An 8,748-nucleotide genomic window follows, 5' to 3' on the forward strand; every position below is an offset into this window, starting at 1 on the left:
TAGTGTGGTGATGAACATTCGGCATAATACCGCCTCACTTGCACGGTTAAGGCTGAGCAACATTCGGTACTTTCTGGCATGGGCCTCGGGGTTATCTGCACCCATGTACACCGGGATATTAGGTATTTTGAAATGCCTGTCCGTTTCCTCAGCTTCGATCCATGCCGTAAAGGGCTAATCACGATTGGCGAATGGGTTATGTCTGGCATTCTCTTCATTTATGCGGAGCACCGCAGCTCTAACGCGATCGTCAAAATTTTCCGGACCCGTCCTCTGGCGTCCCCTACATGGCGATCTACTCGGAGAAGATGAGGAGCTAGAGCCGGATGAAGGATCTGATGGCGAACGCCCACCTCCACCACCAGGTTCCCCAGGAGGAGCTTATCCATCATCACCTCCGTGGTCTCCTGGGAGAGCGTGTCTATCCTCTTCTTGGTTTGGCAGGGGTGGCGGCCTATCCGGACGTGGTGTCTCTACTGGCCTCTTGCTCTGTCTACGACCGGAGGACGGGGTGATCTACCCCGACGGGAAGATCTTTGTCTTGGGGGTGAAGGTGATTTTGATCGCCTGCTTTTCCCCTTTCTCCGCTTTTTGTGTCTTCGACCTTCTGATCCGCCTTCTGGGAGACTCAACCGTAGGCGACTTGGGACACCTGATCCGCCCAGAATCATCCCATGGCTTGCTGACCTCTCCGGAAGAGTTTGGTTATTCTTTCGACTCCCCTCCGATCCATCAGAAAATAATTGCCGATTGAGTGGCGGATTATTACCTGCTACGGTAGTAGTCACCATGGAATCCGTGGGTTGAGTCTGGAAGAATGAAGAATTATGGGCGTTTGATCCTATAGCTGCCTGTGGCCATTGAGATGATGTAGGAATTGTACGCCGAAGCTCTGGAACTATCATGAACGACTTTAGGCGACTCTCCATCTCAGGGCCAAACGCTCTTCCTATGGATCCCGCACATGTTTCGATGAATGTATCTGGCGACATACTCCTTCCATCATGCGATGCAGGAGTGCTTATATCAACGCGTCCAACGCTAGTTATAGGTTGGCTTGATGGTGTTACCAACGGTGTCTCAATCCCTGAGGTGGGATTTTGCTCTCCACTCGTCATGTGTTTAAAATACGAATATAAACCCTTGTTTGGTTAGGGTTCCACGTTCACCGCACCAATTGATGACTTGTGGAGAATTTCTATTCAGCTTCCGTCCCTGTGGGGGGGCATCGTTGGGTTCGACGGGGGGACACTCCGATGCCAAAGCCAGTATAGAGTATGAAAGAGTAAACTGAATAAACAAAGTAGGGTTTCTAGGATTGTGTGAATGTGTACCTTGATAGCTCGAGATACAAGCTATATATAGTAGTGAAGTTGTAACCATTAGTAACTAGAAAGTCTCCATTAATGCTTCATTAATGGCGGTTACTGGTTTCCTTTAAGTATGCCCGTTAGCTTATTAATAGCTTATTAATGGTCTTTATTGCGGGATCGGCTCAGCTGTTCTGCTGGAGGATTGAGAGGTTATGGCGGTTCGCCACATAGGTTCGCCCGCAGATCCCTTGTGGTGAGGTCTTGGTGATCCGCCTGTCGGATCCCCTTGCTTGATACGCCGTAACATTCCGATATCAGGCGATCAATACGTGGCCGTTCTAGGAGAATATCTCATTTGATCCTTTGGATAATATCCCAATGTTATCAGAAGCCCCCCTAAAGTTCCTTTAAAGTCCTTTAGGGCTTTTGAGCTTCTTCGCGCACCGTCATGATGACTTGCATTAATGGTCACTCTGTTCGATGCCAATCGACGGGTGACACGTGTCATGGGCGCGCCGCCCGAGGGGAGAGAAATCGTTTTCTTCCTTCCTCTCTTTTTCTTTCTATTGCATTTGCATTCTTCTCCCATTTTCATCGAGTTCCTTTGCCCAGAGTTCTTCCAGAGTTCGAAATCTTGCAGAGCTTTTAACTCACATGTAAGTGAATTTTTGCTTTGATTGCTGAATGTTTAGGAGTTCCTCTTCATCTTCTGGGTCTACTTTTGAGCTTTTTAATTTGACTACTTCTTCCGAAACCGTAGTTAGCTGGACTTCTTCCTCTTTGGAGAATTCTAATTCCTCTGAAGGTACTGTTAGTTGTGATTTAGCTGAGTTGCATAACTCAGCGTGTAATAGCGGTCGAACTCGTTCAGGTAGGATTCGGAACCGTCCCGTCGCCGTTGCTCATCTTGCTTCGGCGATAGATTCTAGGTGGTTTTCGGGGATGGAGGCATCTTCTTCAGCCCCGTCTAGGAAAAAGGCGCCTCGTGCGGAGTCCACTTTCTCTCGTATGAGCGCCGCGGATCTAGCGAGTCTGGCGGATCGTTTTCCTTGGATAAAGGAATATGAGCCTATGTTGGCGGAAGCTCATCATCGACCCGCCTGTCCGCCAACGGGGTATTTATCTGTATATAGTTGTCACGTAGAAAGAGGGTTCCGGCTTCCTCTTCCTAAGATGATGGCGGACATCTTAGCTTACTTTGACATCACTATCAGCCAGCTGCATCCAAATGACTGGTTAGATGTAGCTCTGGATTGTTACTTAGCTTCAAATTTAGGGGTAGTTTGTAACCCTCGTGTCTTCCGAACTCTTCACAAACCAACGAAATGAAAAGCCGAGTCTTTTTACACCTTTGCTAAGTTTGGAACCTATTCACCGTTTAGCGGCAAGATGTCCAATGTCCATCTTTGGGATGAAAAGTTCTTCTATGTAAAGATAAAGGAGGGCGAATCTCTAGGATTTCCGTCGGTTTAGGGTGCCAGGCCCTTGCATATGGCTGGAGACATGCGAATATTGACAGAAAGTGATGAACAAGTGGCCAATGTCATGAAAAGTGTCAAGGCGGAGGCTTGGACATACGCCGATGCCTTGGACTTCATGATGAATGGCATCCCTTTGATCCGCTGGGAAGGGAACGAGATCACTTACGTGAAGTTTACACAAATTGATGAAGGTGACTTTGTTTTTCCTTGAACCTTGATTATTTTACGGTTCTTTTGTCAGGGGTTTGTCTAAGGCCAGTCACGCTCTTGTAGAGATACGTAAGAAACAGAAGGAGGAGGCGGCTCGAAAGAAGGAGCAGGCAGCGGATCCCCAGAAGGGCGCAGGAAAGCGTCCCACTGATACAAGGGCTGATCTTCCTCCGCAGAAGAAGAAGAAGCCTGCAGTGTCCGGCGGATGAAAGTTTATGGCGGATGCCATGAGAGCCGCGATACCTGCTGTGGAGAAGGAACAGGTAAGCTGTTTTGATGTTTCTTCTTTCCCCATTGTGAATCTAAGTTTCAACCTTCCAATCTTTGTGCAGATGGTCAAGCCTGATCTAGGCGGTTACTGGTCCGCCAAATATGGTGACGAGGGATCTTTGAGGAATGAGTCCGTCATCAATGACCTAGACGAAGCTCTTGGTCAATTAGGCGAGGTGCGGAAGAGCCAAAACGAGATCCCAGGATCAGCCCATGTTCAGATGGAAAAAACGGAGCTTCTCACGGTAAATTCTTTCTATCCTTTTGCATTTTTGGATGAAAGAGTGATCTCCTTTGGGGGAGATTTTCGTTGTCGTGCTTTCGCTTGAATTTGGTTTTTGCATTGATAGGTATATACCCGTATGCGTGCCATGGAAGCGGATCTCCTTCAAGGAGTGGCGGATAAGGCAACCATAGAAAGGTTAGAGAAGGAGATCGTCGTCGCTAATGAGAACGCTGCGTCCGCTATTGCCCTAAAGGATGCTGAGATCCTTAAATTGAAAGAACAAATGGAGGCGGATGCTAAAGAACATGAAGCTGCCTTAGAGGACACGAAGATTTTGGTGGGGGAGCGAGCTTACTACTACGGCAAATGGATCATGGCGTATGTTAAACTGACGCATCCCGAGATCGATTTTACAGATCCGGAGTTCGTGGTTCCTGACGTGGATGTGGTCCTCAAGTATCGCAAAATCCTGGAAGTCAAAGACTACATCTGTGATTACATTCACAAGGTGATGAATGGATCTGCCGAGGAAAGCAAACCCCTTATCGATCTGGAGCCAGAGGTCCTCGATAAAGTGCATCCGAAGGCGGATGACCAGAATGTGGAGCTGATAACTGATGGTACTACTCCTCAAGGAGAAATTATTTATGTAGAGAAGGAAGTCCCTTTGGAGGGCGCATCTAATGTAAAAGATGCTAAGGAGGATGCTCCTGTTAATGTTTAGTTTTGCAAAACTAAGTACAATTTTTAATCCTTGCTATAACCATTTATGTTTACTTTATGCTTTGTGCAAGTAAATTTATAGATTTTAGGATTGATTTGAAGTAGGTGGCCAGCCATACTACATTGTGTGAACCTTTGTGAAGGTTTAAAGCTGTTTTATTCCTTTAGAGGAAGTTAAGCTGCCGTTAGGGGATCGATTTGCTTCCTATTTTTGAGGTGAATCGATCCGCCCTTAGGACTGATGAACCCTTCTTTGGGAAGGATATAAGAGAGTGTAAAGATCTCGCGTCCGAGAAATGTTTTAACTCTATCTCTAATGGTGATCATTTAAGGATTGATCCGCCCATGAGATTGTTCTCCTATCTTTGAGGAGAAAAAGTAGCCATGTCATGATAGCAGTATTTTTTGTGTGGGAAGCGTTGGGTGCCCCCCTTCTTTTTTAAGCTGGAATATTTATATTGCTGCAAGAAAATACTTAAAAAAGAATATTGACAAGAGAACAATTGCCTTTTATTGATTGGTGATACGCTTTATTACAGCAAGCGGGTCTTATATGTGAGCCTCATTAAAACCTTTAATAAGAAAAACCTCATGAGAAAAAAAAGCTTACTAAAGGAAAAAGAGTACTCAAGACCTTGTTTACATTCTATTTTCTGGCGAAATATTTACGGAGATTTTGGAGATTCCACGTACGCGGCAGCGTATTTCCCTCCATGTCTTGAATTTTAAATGTGGCGAACCCAATCTTGTCGACTATCTTGTACAGACCTGTCCAGGTGAGTCCCAGCTTTCCTTTCCCTTCTTTAGATTGGATTTTATCTACTTTGTGGAGTACGAGGTCTCCCACATTCAAGTTTACAAATTTGGCATTTTTGTCATGATAGGCTACGATCCGCTGCTTGTAAGCCGCCATGCGTACGTATGCCTTTTCTCGCCTTTCCTCCACTTGATCAAGACTTTCTTTCAATCTTTGGTTGTTTTCATCTTCGCAATAAAATGCAACTCTGTCACTTGGGACTTGTATTTCAACTGGGATTACAGCTTCTACACCGTGAGAAAGGGCGAATGGCGTCTCGCCAGTGGCTGTTCTGGGAGTAGTGCGATACGCCCATAGGACGCTCGTTAACTGATCCGCCCATTTCTTGTTATGCTCTCCCAATCTTTTCTTTATTCCTTTAACGATCGTCCGATTTGTAACTTCGGTCATACCGTTTGATTGAGGAAAATAAACTGAGGCGAATCGGTTTAGAATGCCCAATTCTTCACAGAAAGTTTTGAACTCTGCACAGTTGAATTGCGTTCCATTGTCAGTGATAATCGTATGAGGAACTCCATACCTTCCTACGATGTTATCCTTGACGAACTCCACCATTCGTTCAACATTGATAGAGGAGACAGCCTCAGCCTCTACCCATTTGGTGAAATGATCCACAGCCACTACAACATACTTCCTCTGTCTTCTAATAGGAGGAAATGGTCCAACGATGTCAATTCCCCAGACCGCAAAGGGTCGACCCTCGAGGATGGGCCTTTGAAGGTGCTTAGCAGTGTGTGATTCATTTGCATGAATCTGACAATTATGGCAAGACTCCACAAACTTTTGAGCATCAAGTTCCGACGTAGGCCAATAAAATCCTGCTAATATGGATTTCTTTAAAATGGAGGCAGATGCCTCATGAGCTCCACATGCGCCTTCATACAACTCTTTGAGGATCTGTTGTCCCTCTTCAGGCACGATGCATTTCAACCAGGGGTGGCTAAAAGACTTCCTATATAGGCAATCATTTATCACAGAGAAATAGGCCGCCTTTCTTACGATCCGCCGAGCTTCTTCTTTGTCCAAAGGCAATGCTCTATCTGTTAGATAATGGCAGATTGGTGATCTCCAATCATTCTTTACAGACATGAGTAAGGATACCGTCTCTGAGGCGAAGGTCGGTGCCGTCTTAACTTCGAACGGGCATTGCAGATCCGCCCAATGCTCATTACTTGAAGCCATTTTGGCTAGGTGATCAGCCTCTATGTTGGATCCTTGGGGTACATGGATCAATTCCCACTTGGTGTCTTTGGCTTCGCGGTGATTTAGCAGTTTCTTTACCTCTTCAACATATTTGGCAAGAATGTCATCTTTGACCTCGAAATTTTTGATCACCTGGTTGACCATTAATTTGGAATCGCTGTAGATCACGATCCGCTCGGGAGTGATTTCCTTTAGCAGGCGTAGTCCCAATATTAAGGCCTCATATTCAGCTGCATTGTTGGTTGCGAGAAAATCCAATTTTGCTGCGTAGTGTAGCTTTATATATTGGGGACCTTTGATCACGATGCCTATACCTACACCTTCTGCCGAAGAAGCCCCATCTGTGTACATCGTCCATTCCTCAACTTTGGATTTGGGGAGATTCATTCCCTCCTCAGTGAATTCATTCACAAAGTCTGCCAAGACTTGACTTTTCAGGGCTGATCGGCTTTCATAACGAACATCGAACTCTCCTAGGCGGATTGCCCATTCCATCAACCTTCCTGAAGTTTCTGGCTTTTGCAACACTTTCCTCATTGGTATCCTTGTACGAACTATGACAGTATGAGCTTGAAAGTAAGGCCTGAGGCGTATGGACGTGGTGACGACGGCCAGTGCCATTTTATCCAATTTGGAATATCGAGTCTCAGCATCCTTTAATACTTTGCTCACGTAATAGATAGGATATTGCTGGCCCTCTTCTTCCCTTATCATGACCGTGCAAACGGGTTTATCTGTAACTGAGACATACATGTAGAGATTCTCACCTTTCAAGGGTCGGCTCATTAGGGGTGGTTCCGTGAGAAACCATTTGATCCCCTGGAAGGCTTTCTCACAATCCTCGCTCCATTCAAACGCCTTTTGCTTCTTGATTACTTCATAAAAGGGTTGGCATCGTCGGGCTGAACATGAGATAAACCTGCCCAAGGCTATGATACGCCCATTAAGACGTTGCACTTCCCTAATATTCTGCGGCGCTTTCATCTTCAAGACTGCTTTGATCTTGTCAGGGTTTGGGCTTACTCCCTTCTGGCTAATCATGAATCCCAAGAACTTTCCATATGTTGCTCCGAAAGTACATTTCTCCGGGTTCAATTTAATGTTGTGGTGCCGGAGTACGCCCAGTACCTCCTTTATATCATCCGCATGCTTCTCTACAGTGGTACTTTTGATGATCATATCGTCCACATAGACAGAAAAGTTATCACCTTTGCTTCCGTCGAATATTTTGTTCATCATCCGTTGATAGGTTGCACCCGCATTCTTAAGCCCAAAGGGCATGACTTTAAAGCAATAGGTGGCTTGGTGAGTCACGAATGAAGTTTTGATTCTATCCGAGGGCTCCATTGGGATCTGGTGATAACTCGACTTCACGTCGGTGAAGGAGTACATGGCGTGTCCCGCGGTTCTATCTACTAGGATATCAATACATGGCAGGGGGTAGTTGTCTTTGGGACAAGCTTTGTTGAGATCTGTAAAGTCAATACACATGCGGTATGATCCGCCTGCTTTCTTGACTAGAACCACATTCGCCAGCCACTGTGTATAAAGTACCTCTTCGATGGCATCCGCCCGTTTGAGCTTGGTGATCTCCTCTTCTATCACCTTCTGTCTCTCAGGGCCATGATTTCTCCGTTTTTGTGCCACCGGTACCGCGTCTTTGTCGATGTTGAGTTTGTGAGTGATCACATCTGGGCTAATCCCGGGAAGAATCTCATCTTTCCACGCAAAGACATCTTCTGACTCATGGAGAACTTTGGTGATAGCTTACTTAATTTCTTCCTTTAGCGCTTTAGCCATCCGTACCTGTTTTTCATCCGTCATGAGGTACATCTCTGTTTCACCCAAGGCCATTGTGACAAGTTCTTCCTCGTCTTCATCTTTAGACTGTGGGCGAATCATTAACGATGCCGAATAAGTCTCCTGAGCCACTTTTTGGCTTCCTCTGATCATTACACCTCCCTTGGCCGTGGGGATGTAAAGAGTTAAGTGGCGTATGGAGATAAGGGCTGCAGCTTCGGAGATAAAGGGTCGCCCAAGAATGATATTGTAAGCTAACTGGCCATCTAGGATGGAAAATTCCAGATCTCCTTTCCAAATTTGATCTTCATCTGCTAACTCACAATCTAATGTTACCTGGCCCTTTGTTTGGATGGTGTGCCCTGTTACTCCCAGAATGTCCACTATGGTGGTTTCCACTTGGATTGGGTTGACCATGAGCTTGGCGAATGCTCCTCTTGTGATGACATTGCATGAACTTCCGGTATCAATCATCACTCTTTTCATCTCCCAGCCTTCCACCATCATAGTAATGACCAAGGCGTCCGCATGAGGAGAGATCTCCGGGCCGGCACCTGCAAAAGGGCGATTAAGTGATGCCCTATCCAGAGCAGTGGTTTTTGCCTTTTTCAACACAGGTTGGTACCCAGGTCCGCCTGCTATGACATTGATGATCCCTTTTGCCTTCTTCTTCTGATCATCCCTGGATCTATCACCATCTCCTTT

The sequence above is a fragment of the Euphorbia lathyris genome, chromosome 10 (genome assembly GCF_963576675.1).
Source record: "Euphorbia lathyris chromosome 10, ddEupLath1.1, whole genome shotgun sequence".
NCBI lineage: Eukaryota > Viridiplantae > Streptophyta > Magnoliopsida > Malpighiales > Euphorbiaceae > Euphorbia > Euphorbia lathyris.